Source organism: Schistocerca cancellata, chromosome 4, assembly GCF_023864275.1.
Source record: "Schistocerca cancellata isolate TAMUIC-IGC-003103 chromosome 4, iqSchCanc2.1, whole genome shotgun sequence".
NCBI lineage: Eukaryota > Metazoa > Arthropoda > Insecta > Orthoptera > Acrididae > Schistocerca > Schistocerca cancellata.
Window position 1 is genome coordinate 121304042 of NC_064629.1, and position 19768 is coordinate 121323809.

Below are 19768 nucleotides of genomic sequence, written 5' to 3' on the forward strand. Positions count from 1 at the left end.
TGTCTATTCCACACATACCTTGTTATTCTTCAAGACTTGTGTGATAAGGTTTTTACTGCTTGCAGATGTTCAATAGTAAACTATTGTAGCTGTATGTGGAGGTTCGCCTGCAAACTATTAATGAGGCTTATCGAAAGTTAAACAATTGTGTACTGGCCATATTAAATGTGTATATGGGGGGTTGTGAACAGTGAAAGTAAACAACTGTGAAAAGCAACTATGCACCTGTTGCCTACATTATTTACAATAGTCAGTATCTAAATTACAAACCCCATTTTTCAGCCAATGTTGAGACCGAGGACAAACAACGAAGAAATGAAGCAGGTGAACGTCACAACATGTTATTCAATTTTTCTCTAATTTATAATTAGTTTTTCTGAAAGGTAGGTATGGTGTGCTGTGACATGACATAATGTCTAACCAATAAAACTTCATAGTAGTCATTGTTGCTTAATGACTTCGTTAGTTTTAAGGAGACATTTGTACCAACAAAACAAAATGCAAGATCCTTATTGCTGTAAATTTAGTACTACTATGGTCCCATTTGCAAATATGATTGGTTTGTGACCATCAACATTATGCTTAGATTTTTAATTTATAGAAGGAAAATAGGGGATCATATGACAAAGTCTAGCAACAGGGTGTTGGACGTATAAGTGCAGTTATTTTTAGTGGTGACTGAGGATCTACATCTACAAATATACTCCACTAGTGGTGTGTGGCGGAGGGCACTATCTGCACCAAAGTCATATCCCCTGCCCCTCCTGTTCCACTCGCGGATCACGCGAGGGAAAAACGACCGAACGCCTAAGTACGAGCTCTAATTTTCGTTATCTTTGAATAGTGATCACTGCGCGATTTGAAAGTTGGTGGTAATAATATGTGCTCTACATCCTCGGTGAAGATCGAATTTTGGAATTTAGTGAGCAGCCCCTTCAGTTTAGTGCGTCGTCTACCTGCAAGTGTGTCCCACTTCAAACTGCCTGTGAGATTTGTAACACTCCCCCAATGGCTAAATGTACCAGTCACAAATCTTGCCACTCTTCTTTGGACCTTCTCAAGCTCTTTAATCAAATCCAACTGGTAAAGGTCGCTACAGATGAACAATTTGCTAAGACTGGATGAACTAAAGTATTGTAAGCAATTTCCTTTGTTGAAGGACTGCATCGCTTGAGGATTTTACCAATAAACCGCAGTCTCGAGTTCACCTTACCCATTACTTGTTTAATCTGATCATTCCATTTGAGATCATTTCAAATAGTAACACGCAGATACTTTATGGGTGTTACCACTTGTGTAATTTTCCCAGTCAGTGGATGCCAGATTAAAGTCTCCACCTATAACTAATGGATAATTTGGATATTTATTTCCTATGTACTCAAGACTTTCCCCTGAAACATTCTGCGACGTTTGTTGTGGATGCTGGTGGTCTATAAAAACATCCTAATACAATGGTCACTCCTTGCCTGATTGACAGCTTTATCCAGACTATTTCATAGTCCAACCCATTATCGATCCAACTGCATTTAAACAGCTTTTAACTGCAATGAACACACCACCTCCCATAGCATCAGTCCTATCTTTCCTAAACATTGTCCGATCAGAGGTCAATATTTCACTGCTATTTATGCCTTGTTTCAACCAGCTTTTGGTACCTAATACACTATTGGCATTACTACTGTTTATTTCAGAGAGTAACTCAGGGATCTTGTTACAAACACTTTGACAATTTAGTAACATGAGATTTAGCATATTTAAATCCTTTGGAATGACCTAACAATTTTTACAGTTGGCACACCCACATCAGTGTCATGAACTGGTTATTTTTCAGGCCAACATTTTGTTTCATGTGGGGAGGAACCTAATCTAAAAAAAAAACCACGTGCACACCACAAGTACTGTGCTACCCATGTAGCCGCTTCCTGTGTGTAGTGCACCCCTGATCTATCTATCACCCCATTGCGTAAGGTCGAGGAATCTACAACCATTTTCGCCACAGTTGACTTAGCCTCTGGTTTAGATTCTACACCTGACTCCAAACGAGATGACCCCGGTCCACCCTGGGTACGATGCTGCAAATCGGCAGCTTGGCTTCCACTCCTCGTGAGATGGAGGCTGCCTTCGCCAATTTAGCCAGACACAGGAAGGACCCAAGGATTTCCTCAGAACCTCAACAACTGGCATCGTTGCTGCCAGCATGTGCAATAATCTGCAGCTGGCTGCACCCCACACAATCGATAGCCACCAAAAGAGCCTCTTCCACATCCCGGACAAGGCCCCCCCAGCAAGCACACCAAGTGAACATTGGACTTCCCTGCCCTAGCTGCTATGTCCCTGAGGGGGCTCCATGACCCGCCCAACACTGGAGCTCCCAAAAACTAACAAACCCCTACCCCCACGTGTCTGTCCGGACCTTGCTGAAGGAGTACTGGTGTACTTAACAATATTAAATCAGTATTTACTTCATTTACAGACTAATGATTATAGCTATTAGTAGTATTATGTTTTTACGTTGGTCAGTGCATGTGGTAAGAGCAAGCCATTAATGATTATTTTCCCCTGAGCAGGGGGTCAGGACACAAAATGGTTATTCAATACTGCCAGGTATAGGCCATTTAGTGGTGCAGTTACGACCATGCAGAAAACATCAAGTAGTAAATTATGTGACTTGTTTGTGGAAGGACTGTTAGATAAAGAGAAAACACAAACAACATACTGAAGTGGGTGCATATTGAGGTACAATATCTGGTGGTGGTGGTGGTGGTGGTGGTGGTGGTGGTGGTGGTTGTTGTTAAGAGTGGCAACAGGAAGTGAATCTGACCATCCTTTACACTAACATTGGCAGATCCAGATTAACATACCAACCCTGTGAAAGTACTTAATAAGGTCAGGAAGATGATGATTCAATATTACATCAGAACATACTTGACAATTGTGTGCCAATTTTTAATCCACTGCTTGTCAAATTTTCTTCAAAAAGAAATTTAAGTAGCTGTACAGTGTTTGTCAGTGGCTCGGACTTCAGTCTAAAACAAACCTGGAAAATCTGTTGCTTAAAGTACAGAAACAGTGCACAAGATAGTGTGTTCATGTACCTTATTACACATATTTGATTTTGATGATATACAAACAATGAAAATTAATTGTGAAAATATTTTCTGTACGGTTCCTGAACTCGTCCTGACATGAGGTCCTTTCTAATAACCCTTTCAGTCTGAAGTGTAGCATACAAAATAATCATGCTGGACAGAACCTGCTTGCAAAGTGTTATTACTCCCTTTTATGAAACCACTGTTCTGTGAAGGTGCATACTAACCCACAGAAATACTATTCTTAAGCAGTTTTCACAAGCAACAGATGTACTGCCACAGCAAGCAGCATGCTGGCTGATAAAGCAGTGGCATTGAGTGCTGCTGTTTCCACATGCTCCTTTCAAGTTTCTTGTTGCACTGTTTTTCAATATGGCATGAGCTGTGTTTATTCGTATGGACACTGATGATGTCAGTTAGATTATAGCATTACAGCTGAGCTAAGAGTTCAATATGAAGAGAATGTTGACTTTGGAAATGCATTCTCCACAGAAGTAGTGAAATGCCATCAAACATATTTATACAAGGCTATTACAAATGATTGAAGCGATTTCATAAATTCACTGTAGCTCCATTCATTGACATATGGTCACGACACACTACAGATACGTAGAAAAACTCATAAAGTTTGGTTCGGCTGAAGCCGCACTTCAGGTTTCTGCCGCCAGAGCGCTCGAGAGCGCAGTAAGACAAAATGGCGACAGGAGCAGAAAAAGCGTATGTCGTGCATGAAATGCACTCACATCAGTCAGTCATAACAGTGCAACGACACTTCAGGACAAAGTTCAACAAAGATCCAACAACTGCTAACTCCATTCGGCGATGGTATGCGCAGTTTAAAGCTTCTGGATGCCTCTGTAAGGGGAAATCAACGGGTCGGCCTGCAGTGAGCGAAGAAACGGTTGAACGCGTGCAGGCAAGTTTCACGCGTAGCCCGCGGAAGTCGACGAATAAAGCAAGTAGGGAGCTAAACATACCACAGCTGACGGTTTGGAAAATCTTACAGAAAAGGCTAAAGCAGAAGCCTTACCGTTTACAATTGCTACAAGCACTGACACCCGATGACAAAGTCAAACGCTTTGAATTTTCGGCGCGGTTGCAACAGCTCATGGAAGAGGATGTGTTCAGTGCGAAACTTGTTTTCAGTGAGGAAGCAACATTTTTTCTTAATGGTGAAGTGAACAGACACAATGTGCAAATCTGGGTGGTAGAGAATCCTCACGCATTCGTGCAGCAAATTCGCAATTCACCAAAAGTTAACGTATTTTGTGCAATCTCACGGTTTAAAGTTTACGGCCCCTTTTTCTTCTGCGAAAAAAACGTTACAAGACACGTGTATCTGGACATGCTGGAAAATTGGCTCATACCACAAGTGGAGACCGACAGCGCCGACTTCATCTTTCAACAGGATGGTACTCCACCGCACTTCCATCATGATGTTCGGCATTTCTTAAACAGGAGATTGGAAAACCGATGGATCGGTCGTGGTGGAGATCATGATCAGCAGTTCATGTCATGGCCTCCATGCTCTCCCGATTTAACCCCATGCGATTTCTTTCTGTGGGGTTATGTGGAAGATTCAGTGTTTAAACCTCCTCTACCAAGAAACGTACCAGAACTGCGAGCTCGCATCAACGATGCTTTCGAACTCATTGATGGGGACATGCTGCGCCGAGTGTGGGAGGAACTTTATTATCGGCTTGATGTCTGCCGAATCACTATAGGGGCCCATATCGAACATTTGTGAATGCCTAAAAAAACTTTTTGAGTTTTTGTATGTGTGTGCAAAGCATTGTGAAAATATCTCAAATAATAAAGTTATTGTAGAGCTGTGAAATCGCTTCAATCATTTGTAATAACCCTGTAAATGAAGTGGCACTCATAAAGAGAGCCATTTGTGAATCACTTCAGAACAACAAAAGCCAATTTTGAGTGATTGCAGAGCTGACTCAAACTCTATTAAAAAATTGGTTACGTTAGAATGCAGTTCTGACTCAAGTGAAACTAAAGGTGAGACATTAATATCTGACACCTGGTGATGAGCTGTGGCTTTCCAATATTTATACAGTGTTCTCAGAAGTACGATTCCAAAATTTTCCTGTAACGTGCTTTATGCTATTTATGATGCCATAAAGATTCACTGAAAAGTGTTTTCACTATTGCACAGCACAACTGTTAAATAAGATGAAATATTAATTATTCTATACAGAATTTTGGAGTTATGCTTTGTGCAAGTGCATTAACAGACACTGCAACATAGTTTATTTCCTTTATTAAAAGCTACACTCAAGCTGAAATTCTACTGCCACCAGAAACCTTGTTACTTCCTTTCTCAAATCCTCTAGGCAATAATTTAAGAACATCAAAGTTGTCAGTGCTAGAATCTCGATATACTGCCAGTTTTGCATTAATTTTCACCACTTTTAAAATGAACTGAGCTGCTGTGAAACTACAAATCACATTTTATTAATTACTCAATAACCCTTGGCTTACTCTCTCACAAATCTTATCCATGAATCATATAATGGAACCATTCTGTAGTTCCACCACATAAATTAACCATTATGTACTCATAACTCCAATGGAAAAACCAGTAACTATCGGCAACCTTAAATGTAGAAAGTTTAATATTTATGTTCCTGTTGTAATACACACTTTGCTGTCATGGTTCAGGCCACATACCACTTTGAATAAAAACAAACACTGTCATAGTTGTAGGTACTCACGATACATAATTAAATCATAATTCTCATAATTTTAGTGTCTTTTTTTGTATTGGCTTAAACACAGTAATAGCATTATTTTTATTGAACATTCACAACTACCTCACTTGTTTATTTTGTCTCGACTCCGCAGCATGGCAGATGTCTTGCAATGACATAATAAAAAATGGAAATCTACCAGCTGCTATAATTGTTAATTGCTAGATGTTTTACATTAACAATAGGCCTATTTCGGCATTATCGCCATCTTCAGGCTATCTGCAACCAAATATGCTTTGTTAAAAGTATATAACTAATAACAATTGTTTTACTAAGTGCTAGTCAGTCTTGTAATATTATTTCTACACAGGGCTTTTCCAACTGCTGCCAAATTTTTAAATATTTAACTTAATTATCTCTATTAATTGCTTTCGTTTGCAAATGTAAGCTAAATCTTATAACTTGTCAATATTGTTGTGGTTTTGACAGCTATTATTCACAGCTAGCCCAGTCCACCTGCTTAGCTGAGTGGTAATGGGTTTGCCTACCATGCAGTGGGCCTGGGTTCGATCCCTGGCCGGGTTGAAGATTTTCTCCACCCGTGGACTGGGTGTTGTGTTACCACCACCACCACCACCACCACCACCACCACCACCAATGTGATGTCGCCTGAATAAAGACTTGAACCCGGCTGCCGAACTTCCCCGCACGGGGCCTCCCAACCAACAATCCCACACAATCATACCATTAACAGCTAGTCCAGTGACACTGTATGGTTACAATTTGTTTATTCATTTGTCTACATATCGCAATTATCAATGGCTTGGTATTATAATCTTTGTTATGTGTTTGTAGAGTGTATATATTTGTATTACATGAAATATTTAGAAAGTTGGCTGCAGTTGGAAGCGCCCTATGCAGAAATAAAACAAGACTGTGACAATGCCACAATGCAATACAGAAGTAAGTACTAGCACACTGTAAAGCAAAGTTGTTATTAGTTATGATGTTACAACTTTGAACAAAACACATTTGGATTGCAGATAGCTTGAAGATGGCGATAATGCTGAAATAGGCCTATTGCGCATGTAACATGTATAGCATTTAACAATTATAGCAGCATTCTGGTACATTCCATTTTTTTATTATGTCATTACCGCATGTGTGTTTCGAAGAATATACAGGAATTTATTTTCTCAATACACCCACAAGGAATAATTTCCAAAAATCAATCTCTCTGGATGCCCAACAGACCTGCATACACACCATCTTAATAAGATTTTAATTCTTTCTTGTGTTCATTGATGTATGCATTGTGAATGACTCTTGTTTTAGCTCTGCGATACGTAAATCACAGCTAGAGACATTTGACATTTACCATCAACAATTTCAAGTAATTCCTTGGAAAGTTCATTAAACTGTATAACTGTTGCTAATAACAACATAGCAGACATTTTTTTTGGTACTGTGAAAAACACCCACAACAAAATTACTAACAAGAAAGTCAAAACATGATAGTGCTTTGAAATGAAGCCACAAGATGGCAGTCGAATGACGGTAATCAATAGTGGGGGAAGTAAAGTGCTGTCACAAAGTAAAAGCAACTTTAAATGTTGTGGCACGGCTGAAAGTGGCATCATTTTAGTGTCACCAGAATACTTTTGGTGTTTTCACATGCAACTTCTGTGACACCACTGGAGTGGCATCACTTCTGTTACATGTGGAAACCTAGCTTTAGGGCATGCAACTTCAAAAGCGCACGCACACCCACCCACACGCACATGTACACATTGGTAAATGAAACTGTTTCTCTCCCGAAGATAATTTTGAACCGTGGAGTTACTTAAATGTAGTGAGTGGTTCCCTGTACTTGGAACTGGGTAAATTCACTTACTGTCTTTACCTCAACGAACTCTCACCATTACTAGGTAGTATACTTCCAAATTTCATAGTAAAATTTGCATATCAGTATTGTGTGTGGGTATGTAACCCCCATTCATAATTTGGCTGAAGTCCGGAACAGGGTCAACAACAGTCCCAGCTTCTCTACTACTCAAGTGTGTGGCAATTTGTCAGTTTCACATAGCAATGGGATGATACTTCCACGTAATCAATGAGAGGAGAGAAAATTAAGGTCTAGCATCAGAATACAAATTATTTTTGCCTTTGTTGCTGTCAAATATTTGATTTTTTTCCTAGAGTATGATATGAATTATAAGGTAGTCATTAAGTTGAAATGCGAGTTTGGCTGTGAGTGGTGACAGACTGATCTGTAGCGTAGCCCAACCCCTGGATTTGGTTGGAATATGACAACCTTACTCACAAAAAGTATATTAATAATCTTTGTCACATATTTGTTACTTCCCCATATTTCACACGTTACAATGTTGTAATTACATTGTAACCCAATACCATGGCTTTTGTCTGAATGTGTTACGATTTTGTAGGTGATACACTGAAGTGAGACTGTGACAATATTGCTTCGAAACATCACTTGTATGCTGCTCTCTCATTATCTGTGTAAAACCAGCAGGTGACATCCTCTGTACTTCCCAGGGCTGCCACAGAGTGATTACAGTAAAAAAAGTAGTTCTAGTAGCATAAAAATAGTTGCAAAAATAGTAACAATCTTAGTACTTAAAAATTTATTGTGTACTATTACAACCAATTTACACACATACAATTAATATTTATTAGACATAAAATCCCAAGTCTTTCTTCATAATTGCATCTACCACTCTTCGATTTGTTTATTAAGGCAAGGTATCAGCAGACGCAGTCTCCTTAGTGTATCCCAGACATGTTCTATGGAATTCAAATTGGGAGAGCAAGCAGGCCACACCATGTGTGCAATACCTTCCATTCCCAAAAAATATAAACCATCTGTGCTCTATGAGGTCAAGCATTACAGCCCAACAATACGAAGTCTAGGCCCACAGCACCTCACAACAACCACAGGTAAGGTCCCAAGATCTCATCATGATACCTGACAGGTGTCAAGTTAAACCTTTCCAATTCCCCTGCACAGTTTCATGAAGAGGTGTTCGAGTGGTCAACAATCCCTGCCCACACCATTATGGATCCTCGATATCGGTCTCTTTCCACAATGTTTGGGTCCCGAAATAGTGTTCCATGTTCCCTTCAGATGTGACTCCATTGTGAAGCACTCACCAGACTAAAGTGGGACTTATCTGTGTGAACAACATTGCTCCCTTGTTCTACCGTCCACATGGCATGTTGTTGATGCCACTCTAGACGTTCCCTTCTGTGAAGATGCGTAAGAGGTAGACGTACAGTAGGTCTCTGACAAAGGCTACTCTGCCGAAGACTTCCGCACAATGTTTTCCTTGCTACAACACGTCCAGTGGATGGTGCGAACTCACATGCCAGTCGCTGTGCAGTACTAAGATGATACTGTTGTGCCCTTAAAGCCAAACAACAGTCCGCTCTTCTGACGTCACACGTGGTCGGCCCTGCCCTGGTCTTCAGGATACATCTGAAAAACGACAAAACGATTCACATTAAGCCATCAGGCCACACCATTTTGTTACTGTCCTACTTCCTTTCCTTCTATAGCCCTCACCTCAGTGAGTATTTTAGGCATCTTCTCTGAGCCATACTGCACTGTCTGTGACTTGTATACACAGAGATTGTGGATATGGGGCTACCCGGCAAACATTACCTCGTTTCATAGGTGCCCTGATGTCACCATTGGCATGGTTGTCTATTGACCAGAATGCCATCTTCCACCTAGAACACAATTGTATGGACATCTGGTTGACAGTTTGTATTATTGTATCATGAATTAGAGACAGGATGGGGAAATAGCAGTTTGTTGCTTTAATTTTGGACACCAGTGTAATATTGAAAAATAAGATTTTCTGTCATCTAAATATTTCTCATGACAATATGGTGCCAGTACCTCTGTTATGATATATGTCAGCTTTGTTTGATGTGACTGAAAATCCTGTGAAATGGTGTCAAGGGACACTGCAGTAAAAACAATTTTTAAGTCATCATTGACAGTGGCAGCCGTGTTATGCGGAATTAGTATCATTGTGCAAAGTGAGTTCAGATTTTGTGATTTCCTCTTTTAAATTAAACAGCTCTAATGATGTTACAGGAGTGTTTGCTTTCCCATTATTGGTTTTTTTAAATTTTCTCTTGTGGCTGTAATTTTCTGAGCTGTATTTTACACACACTGTTTGCTGTCAACTTGACTTTTGTGTTTTCCTTGTGCGCATTTGTAGGAACATGCTGTGTGAAAGCTGGGAAACTGTTTGTTTCACAATTAATTTTTTTGTTACAAATAACAAAAAACATGTCTCTTTCATCAATCTCTTTGCACCATGAAGAAAATAGATGCCCAAGGCCAGCTGTTGTCCTAACCAACTCAAGGAGGATATTATAAATTCCTTCCCCCTTTTTTCTGCCTCTAAAAGAAAAAAAACTGACAGTGGATGCCTAAACACATTATGTCAACATATGAATTAGGTATTTCCACTTTTACATCTTTAATGAAGGCCAACCTTTATTTGATTACAATATCATACATCCAACCACATAAGAAAATTTCTGTTGTACTACTTCCCACCTAACCTCAGCACTTGCAAAATATGGTAGGAAGAGGGGCACCTTACTTGCAGTGATTGGTACTTGGTAAACATACTGGCCGTGCAGCCACTTCATGTAGAACACGAAGTGTGGCATACTAACAGTGATCTCTGATACCAGATATCACTGCATATAAGTTATTACAGCCACAGATATTACAAGATGATGCCATACCACTAAGTAGTTTGAACCTCTGTGAAATTATATCTAAGGAGAAACTAACTATACACCAATATTATCCCTGAATAAAGATAATAATTAGTCACTTGGTTCTCCAAAATAGTTGTACTTTTGGCACTTTCTATTAAAAATAGTTGCAATAGTCACTTTCGATAAAAAAAAATAGTCACAAAAAGTAGCATCTAAGTCACCTGTGGCAGCCCTGCTTCCCATCAAACCTCACAGTGAGGACTGGGAACATTGCTGCATGAAATACGCAAGTTCGCCACTAACACTGAGGTAGATTTTATCTCATGTTTTAATAAGTTGACTTTGCCTGACAAATAACTTTTGTACTGACAGTTACCCCCAAATGCATATCTTCTATATGACAGAGAAATCTTTTTAAAACAGACTGAATTCTCCCATGATTTGTTAACTCCATGAAATAAAAACAATTCATGTGGCACTGAACATTATTTTTTATGTGCACTCCTCATATACACTGTTGTATGGTTAACCACATTTTCTGTTTAGTGCTCTGTTAGGAAGCTTTCCTCCATTATTATGGACACCCACAGCTGCCTATTCTATGAAAAGTTAAATACTCTACATCAGTACAAGTGTAAGTCTTCTTCTAGCAAATCTAAAATGGTGCCTGTAAATAAGTGTTATGAAGTAACTGTTTATCACTTTTGCACTGCACATCAGCTAGTTTGATTTCACAAACCTATAAAATTTAGGGAGATCATTAACCCAGCTTATAGCTGTAAGTTTTTAAAGGGGGAGGGGTTGGAGGTGGTATACAAGGTACACAAATTTCAACTAAATGACTAGGATATACATGCCATGCAGATTCAATCACAAAATATTTTAGTTTCAAACTTTGCATATCTTCATCTTTGAATAAATGTAAGCAACTCAGTCAAAAAATGTTAGCCTTGGACATATAATCGTTAGTCGGTGGGCCATTAAACTTTTCTCAAAACTATTGCAGTGTTTCCACATAGAGAGAAATAAAAAAAAAAAAAAAAAAAAAACACACACACACACACACACACACACACACACACACACTGTAATATTATTAAATCTTTCTGTAATTACTATCTTTGGGTCAGGATGAGTAGTGGGTATTGTGGACAACAGACTTACGTAAAGTAAGACATTATAACATATCTTACATACATACTGCTCTGCTGTAAACCCTAGACAAGAATGCAAAGTTTACACAAAAAAAAATTGTGTCTTATATTGCGACAGTGCAAACCATTGTTCAGCTTAAACCAATTTTTCACAACCACATAATACTTTAACTAAAATAACATTACAATTGATGTTTTGGTGTGTCAAGTGGCAAGGGCTAGGAGTCAGGCAAATGCAATTGTTTCTTGGCACCAATGTGCTCAAAATGCTCACGGATTTTTAGGCACCACACAGCTTTCCCAGGCACAAAAGGATGCACGAGTATGGGAGATCCAACTGTTACCTTAATGGCCACCCTTACTAACATCCTTCCCACTGCCACTAATGACAACAACAAAACAACAACCTGGAAGTATGTGGTGAACCATCTGCACTGTGTGTGTGTGTGTGTGTGTGTGTGTGTGTGTGTGTGTGTGTGTGTGTGTGTGTGTGTTGCACACACATGTGCACCTACTGCTTGCTTAAGTATGTGGAATGTTGCATACAATCAACAACTCTCTCCCTCATACCTGTTCCTCAGTCACCAGTGAAAGTGAGGAAAGTGTTCACCAACAGTCCTCAACATTTTCTATTATTTGCCAACTAACAAAGTATCTGACTGGTAACACAACAAATTTTAAATCTGAATTGAAACTGCTTCTGGACAACTTCTGCAGAGTTAGGATGAAGGCTGGATGTGTGCACCCTAGTGTGTTAAATTTCTTGAGATGAAAGTCATACCTAGAAAATTTAGCTGCCACATCTGGAGTTTATTGTCTCCAAGTCCAATGTTACAGGATACAGGTGACGTGTCGGGAGGCTGCCGCAGCCAGACTGAGGGCATGCTGCCCTAGGAGAGGAGCTAAGAAACACATAGCTGGGAGGAGAGCATGTAGGCGAGAGAGCAACGATGTCTTTGGAGAACTCTCACTGGCCTGCTCCACAACACCCCTTGTAATGATTTCCAGCTTTCCTACTGGCTGGTAGAGGGCACCTTTAGGTCAGCAATGCCTCTGGGATAGTGTCCCACACCAGCAGTATCCACTGTGGAAATGCTACCCACATGAACCTAGCACAAGCAGGGGCACATCGAGTAACACTCTGTATGCACCAGCCCAGCTCCAGCCACTGTTTCATCATGGGCCATTATACCAGCATTGTAAAACAGAATGGAACAAAAATTTTGAAAAAATTTCCTCAATCCTTTACATATTCTGCTCAGTCTGACTGCTCACCACACACACCACTGACCTTACCGCAATAGCTGTTTTATGGGTCAAAATGAATGTACTAACGTTAGTTAGTTGCAAAAGGTTATGGGCTCCTTTGTACAGATTGCCGACATTTACTAGAAGACTTACTCTACTAGAGAATGCTCGAACAAAATTCTTTTTAAATGACTAAAGGGGTAGGGTAATGCTGATTTATCGTTAGAGATTGGTGTACACAAATTATGTTGTGAAATGAGCCATGTGTATACAGTTATACCTTACATGTGTTTTGTAAAACAGAGAAGAAGGTGGCTCTTTGTGTTGTGCTGATGAGACATCATTAAAGAGGAGATAGTGCTAAGGTGGTGAAGGTGGATGAGGCAGCACTGAGACAGCAGACGGACAATGGCTTACCGTCGCACTGTCAATGCCCGAGTGGGACGATGGGGCTGTGGCGGCAACCAACAGCACTGATGCTGCTATAGTAAAGCTGTCAGGCATGGCGATGTGGCTTTGCAGGTGGCAGGGGACTGTAACACTCAATAATGTGGCAAATCAGTGGGGTCTCAAGAGGAGGTATCAGTATGGGGGGAGGGGGCTATAGATAATTGTAGCAAAGAGCGTTTGTAGTAACAGTATCCACATGAGAAGTTATGGAATCAGTGACAGATGTTTATAAACCTACATACCTTAAGCGCTCTTAGTTTTTTACATCAGAATGGTATACAACATTTGTAGTTAGTAACTGAATTCTACTCCTAGGATAGGATACTATCCCAGTGGAGGTTCATCAAGAACAGAAAAGCATCCCTGTATTAATACATTCCACTGCATTTAGTTACAACAATTAATCAGTATAAAGTGCATAAAAATGCAAGTATTTCATTTCAGAGAAAAGTAACCACCTGTCGTAAATACTTAATTTCTAAAGCTGAAACTAGGGAGGGGGGGGAAGGGGGCATGTCTGAAAAGATCCGTGTTCCTAAATACTCCACTCCTGATATTCACCAGATGGCTGCTGTATAGGTATTGCTTGAGGCTGCATTCCACAACATTCACAGCAATCTTGGATATATAGGGCCCATATAACAAAACACACAATGATCAACATTGGAGCAACAGATGTACCACTAGGAATGACTACTCGGTGTATGTAATCCCTAGTGTTCCAGTCATTAATATGGGCTGACGCATAGTCAAGAGTAATTTGTTCTTGCTCCTGAGCTAATTAGTCACTGATAGAATCCAACACACAAGTCTTGGTATTATTTGGCAACACAGGCAGGCTGTCAAGGTGAGGTAGCACTAGGGGGCTTCAGGCACATAAAGCAGAGAAGACTTAATTCTAGCATCATGTGCATATATCAGATGGACAGACAGTTTGGTGATGAATGTGATCATGGCACAGGTGGAAATGTTAAACAGGAGTCTATAAACAGCGAAAGTAACCCAATAAGTCTGAGACACAAATGCATGATTATAGCAAAGTAAGACCACTTTAGTGGGTTGTAGCCCAAAATACAGTAAATTTTTACCAACAGCGACGGACCATAGTTTGTGTATCACAACGACGGCACAAGGGCAAGGAGGTACTTCAGTTTTCTTTACAAGCAGTGCAATTTCATAGTTATTTACCCAGTGTTAAGGGACAGGGTCAGCACATCTCTTAATTAGTGTGAAAGCAAGATATAAATGTATTAAGCGGCACAGGTGAGTGCATCTCGCAGTCTTTACTAACAATTACAATGTACTTGGTTTGTCAGAGGATGTGTTCTTGGGCAGCTGCCCATGCAACTGGGAAAGGATGAAGACAGTAACATTTGAATTAACATTTTGCGGAAGTAGCAGGCAGTGAGACTTGCACATTTAGCGAATCTATGGAACGTGACAGTTGTACCCTAGCAGCTGTTTTGTAGTACAGCAGAGCTGATTCCCATGTGGGGTAGAGCCCTACAAATGAAAGGAAATGTTTGTTAATGTTTGTAAAAAGGTTTTGGCAGGCAGAAGGTTAGGGCTGAGCCTCTGTTGTAATCCCATCTGAATGACAGAATGCAATGTATTTAAGATGTAACTGGATCACATGTATATTGTACAGCAGGATATGTAACACTTTTGTTACTCCCATGGTGGTAGTTAGGTTCCTTAACACCACATATATGGTGACTATTTCATGTTGGATCGAGTTACCAAGTTCCTCACATTGTTGCACCAGCTCAGTAGCTACACTCAGGATTTGTCTGGTAGTGGCCAGAAGGCTTATCAGCAGGCACACATGCTGGTGGACATGGGTCTCATGATTTTGAGCAATAAAAGAGTAGCCCACTGGAGAGCTTTACTCCAATGATCAGCATCAGCTTGTTCGGGGGTAGTGAACAATGTCTTTAGCTCTGCCTGCATTGAACCAGGCTCGCTTGATGCGACAGAGGGGTAGAGCATCTGAAATACTTGGCAGTTACTCTTGGGTAGTGACAAGTACCTGGTTAATATCGCAGAGTACGAAGTGTTCCGCTTCAGCCTGAACTCTTTATAAGAGGCTCACATGCTATTAACTGACTGGTAATCCACTGCAACACTACTACTTCTTTCAGTGTAGAAAAGCTTAAGTTAGTTAATATGGCAATCCGGTGAGAACTGTAGAACAAGTTGTGCAACTGTTTGAACATTATTCCTGACAATGACAGGTGGTCTTGAAGGAGCAGAGCATCTGCAATACAAATTGGGAGAACAAACATAATACAGCACCTCATTTCAAATACTAGTGATGGTTGAAGAAGGCACAACAACTCTGAATACCTCAGAAAACATGATTAGCACCAATATGAAGTGTCCCAGTGGCAGTGCTAGGCAGCCCAAGTCCCATCTAACTAAACAGTAGGAACACACCGTGTTGGAAAGGGGCGAACAAATCTCTTCACACTTTTGAAGTCAGGAATTGACAGAATACTGTAAGCCGGCAGCAGACAAAGTATGGTAGTAACCTGTGTGCTGTTTCATGACTTGTAGCAACGGCAGCAGTAACAGTATGCTGTTGTGCCATGTGAAAGATTCAATTAGCAACAATGTTCCTGAGTTGAACTTTATTTGTAGTATGGTGGTGGAAAGTCGAGTCAGCTAAAGAGAGCAGTAGAGGAGGCACGAGTCACACACGCTTATGCACCATACAAATCAGCACTTATGCAGTTGAATGCATAACATAACATCTGAAGTTGTTTGTCTTATGACTGGGGTGATTGGTCGCCGAAATCGACTGGACACTGGTGGGTGCTTATAACCCTGAATCCTAAAACAAACCGGCAAGCTTGTAATAGAGTTTGAAATGGTAGTGCAGCTTTGGTCAAACAGGAGGTACTGTCACACCGATGGACAATGGTAGAAAGTAGTGGAGCCAATAACATATAAACAAACATGCGTATCATATGAATCCTAGCTGACAATCCTCCAAAATAAATTCACAACCTTTGCAATAAAAAAGGACCAGCAGTGTAAATGCACACGTAAGTGTGAATGTAAGTGTAAGGGGATGTAAAGTTTAGGACCTTGCTGCTTGTGGAAGCAGGTTTAGTTGGTGAAGCTTGGTGTAAATTACATTGTGTGCAAGTAGAGCAACAATTGTGGGATAGCATTGCTCAAGACTTTTGAAAACAGTAGAGCAACTGGTTTGAAACATGTCATCAACAAAGAAGGAGAGTTAATGCTTTATTACTGGTCAATTGCAAAAGCTCACAAGTCCAAGTATTTCAGTGGGTTTGGAATGGTCATGGGCACTGGCAATTTGTGGATAAGGAGTCCCGTTTTTTACCCCTCAGAAATCATCTATGATAACTGTTGGGGATCGGTGGGTTTATTTGGTAAATAAGTTTTAAGTTCCAGAAATGCCTAAATGCTAGGTTTGGGTGTTAATAGCAGAGCTATGCAACAGTGCTTATTATTATTATTTTTGACTTTTTTTTTCTCAGACTTAAGTCTGGTTAAAAATGGAACGTGACGCGGACCTCGGTCAAGCGTGACTTCCTTGTAACTGTATGGTATATGTTATATGGCATTTAGGAACTTTCGGGTAATTGAACATGTATCAATAATTACAGATTTTTGTAGTTGTATATATATGTTTGGATGTAGCTGTATTGCATTGATGTACTGGTGAATATTGTGAGGTATGACTCCTGTAGTTGATAGTATAATTGGGATGATGTCGACTTTATCCTGATGCCACATGTCCTTGACTTCCTCAGCCAGTTGGATGTATTTTTCAATTTTTTCTCCTGTTTTCTTCTGTATATTTGTTGTGTTGGGTATGGATATTTCAATTAGTTGTGTTAATTTCTTCTTTTTATTGGTGAGTATGATGTCAGGTTTGTTATGTGGTGTTGTTTTATCTGTTATAATCGTTCTGTTCCAGTATAATTTGTATTCATCATTCTCCAGTACATTTTGTGGTGCATACTTGTATGTGGGAACTTGTTGTTTTATTAGTTTATGTTTTATGGCAAGTTGTTGATGTATTATTTTTGCTACATTGTCATGTCTTCTGGGGTATTCTGTATTTGCTAGTATTGTACATCCGCTTGTGATGTGATCTACTGTTTCTATTTGTTGTTTGCAAAATCTGCATTTATCTGTTGTGGTATTGGGATCTTTAATAATATGCTTGCTGTAATATCTGGTGTTTATTGTTTGATCCTGTATTGCGATCATGAATCCTTCTGTCTCACTGTATATATTGCCTTTTCTTAGCCATGTGTTGGATGCGTCTTGATCGATGTGTGGCTGTGTTAGATGATACGGGTGCTTGCCGTGTAGTGTTTTCTTTTTCCAATTTACTTTCTTTGTATCTGTTGATGTTATGTGATCTAAAGGGTTGTAGAAGTGGTTATGAAATTGCAATGGTGTAGCTGATGTATTTATATGAGTGATTGCTTTGTGTATTTTGCTAGTTTCTGCTCGTTCTAGAAAGAATTTTCTTAAATTGTCTACCTGTCCATAATGTAGGTTTTTTATGTCGATAAATCCCCTTCCACCTTCCTTTCTGCTTAATGTGAATCTTTCTGTTGCTGAATGTATGTGATGTATTCTATATTTGTGGCATTGTGATCGTGTAAGTGTATTGAGTGCTTCTAGGTCTGTGTCACTCCATTTCACTACTCCAAATGAGTAGGTCAATACTGGTATAGCATAAGTATTTATAGCTTTTGTCTTGTTTCTTGCTGTCAATTCTGTTTTCAGTATTTTTGTTAGTCTTTGTCTATATTTTTCTTTTAGTTCTTCTTTAATATTTGTATTATCTATTCCTATTTTTTGTCTGTATCCTAGGTATTTATAGGCATCTGTTTTTTCCATCGCTTCTATGCAGTCGCTATGGTTATCCAATATGTAATCTTTTTGTTTAGTGTGTTTGCCCTTGACTATGCTATTTTTCTTACATTTGTCTGTTCCAAAAGCCATATTTATATCATTGCTGAATACTTCTGTTATCTTTAGTAATTGGTTGAGTTGTTGATTTGTTGCTGCCAGTAGTTTTAGATCATCCATGTATAGCAAATGTGTGATTTTGTGTGGGTATGTTCCAGTAATATTGTATCCATAATTTGTATTATTTAGCATGTTGGATAGTGGGTTCAGAGCAAGACAGAACCAGAAAGGACTTAATGAGTCTCCTTGGTATATTCCACGCTTAATCTGTATTGGCTGTGATGTGATGTTATCTGAATTTGTTTGGATATTAAGTGTGGTTTTCCAGTTTTTCATTACTGTGTTTAGAAACTGTATCAATTTAGGATCTACTTTGTATATTTCCAATATCTGTAGTAACCATGAGTGGGGTACACTATCAAAGGCTTTTTGATAATCAATGTATGCGTAGTGTAGGGACCTTTGTTTAGTTTTAGCTTGATATGTCACCTCTGTATCAATTATCAGTTGCTCTTTACATCCTCGTGCTCCTTTGCAGCAGCCTTTTTGTTCTTCATTTATAATTTTGTTCTGTGTTGTATGTGTCATTAATTTCTGTGTGATGACTGAAGTTAATATTTTGTATATTGTTGGTAGGCATGTTATGGGGCGATATTTAGCTGGGTTTGCCGTGTCTGCTTGATCTTTAGGTTTCAGATAGGTTATTCCATGTGCAAGTGTATCAGGGAATGTGTATGGGTCTGCAATGTAACTGTTAAATAACTTAGTTAGATGTGAATGTGTTGAGGTGAACTTCTTTAGCCAGTAATTTGCTATTTTATCATTTCCAGGGGCTTTCCAATTGTGTGTAGAATTAATTGCTCGGGTGACTTCATGTTGCAAAATTATCACTTCAGGCATTTGTGGTATCATCTTGTATGTGTCTGTTTCTGCTTGTATCCACCGTGCATGCCTGTTATGTTGTACCGGGTTTGACCATATGCTGCTCCAGAAGTGTTCCATGTCTGTTATGTTTGGTGGATTGTCTATTTTAATGTGTGTGTTATCCATTGTTTGGTAAAATCTCTTTTAGTTTGTGTTGAATGTTTGGTTTTGTTTCCTTCTATTTTCACTTTTTTTGTATCTTCTAAGTCGTTTGGCCAATGCTTGCAATTTCTGCTTTTTTTCATCTAATTGCTCTATTGCTTCTTGTTGTGAGATTTTACCTAACCTTTTTCGTTTTTTGCCTGATATTTCATTTCTTATAAATTGTGTTAGCTGTCCGATGTCTTTTCTCAGTTTTTCTATTCTGATCTGTAGCCTGTGTTGCCATGCTGGTTTTGTGGGTTTCTTATGTGTGTTGGTTTGTTCTGATCTCTGCCTAGTGTGTATATTTAGTGTAGCGAGTGCTCCTATATAA

At 39.5% G+C, this 19768-nt stretch overlaps 1 long non-coding RNA gene across 3 annotated transcripts in view; it reads right to left on the reverse strand.

Moving 5' to 3' along the window:
- Nucleotides 1–8419: 8419 nt before the first annotated feature.
- Nucleotides 8420–19768, reverse strand: part of LOC126184937 (uncharacterized) — a 33684-nt gene continuing 22335 nt past the window's right edge. For 2 of the 3 annotated variants that reach the window (XR_007536909.1, XR_007536910.1), the window contains exons 4-5: nt 9375–9541; nt 8420–9287 (exon numbers count right to left, since the gene is read on the reverse strand). This is a non-coding gene — a long non-coding RNA (uncharacterized LOC126184937). The remainder of the gene's footprint in view (nt 9288–9374; nt 9542–19768) is intronic. The other variant, XR_007536908.1, reaches the window with a different exon arrangement.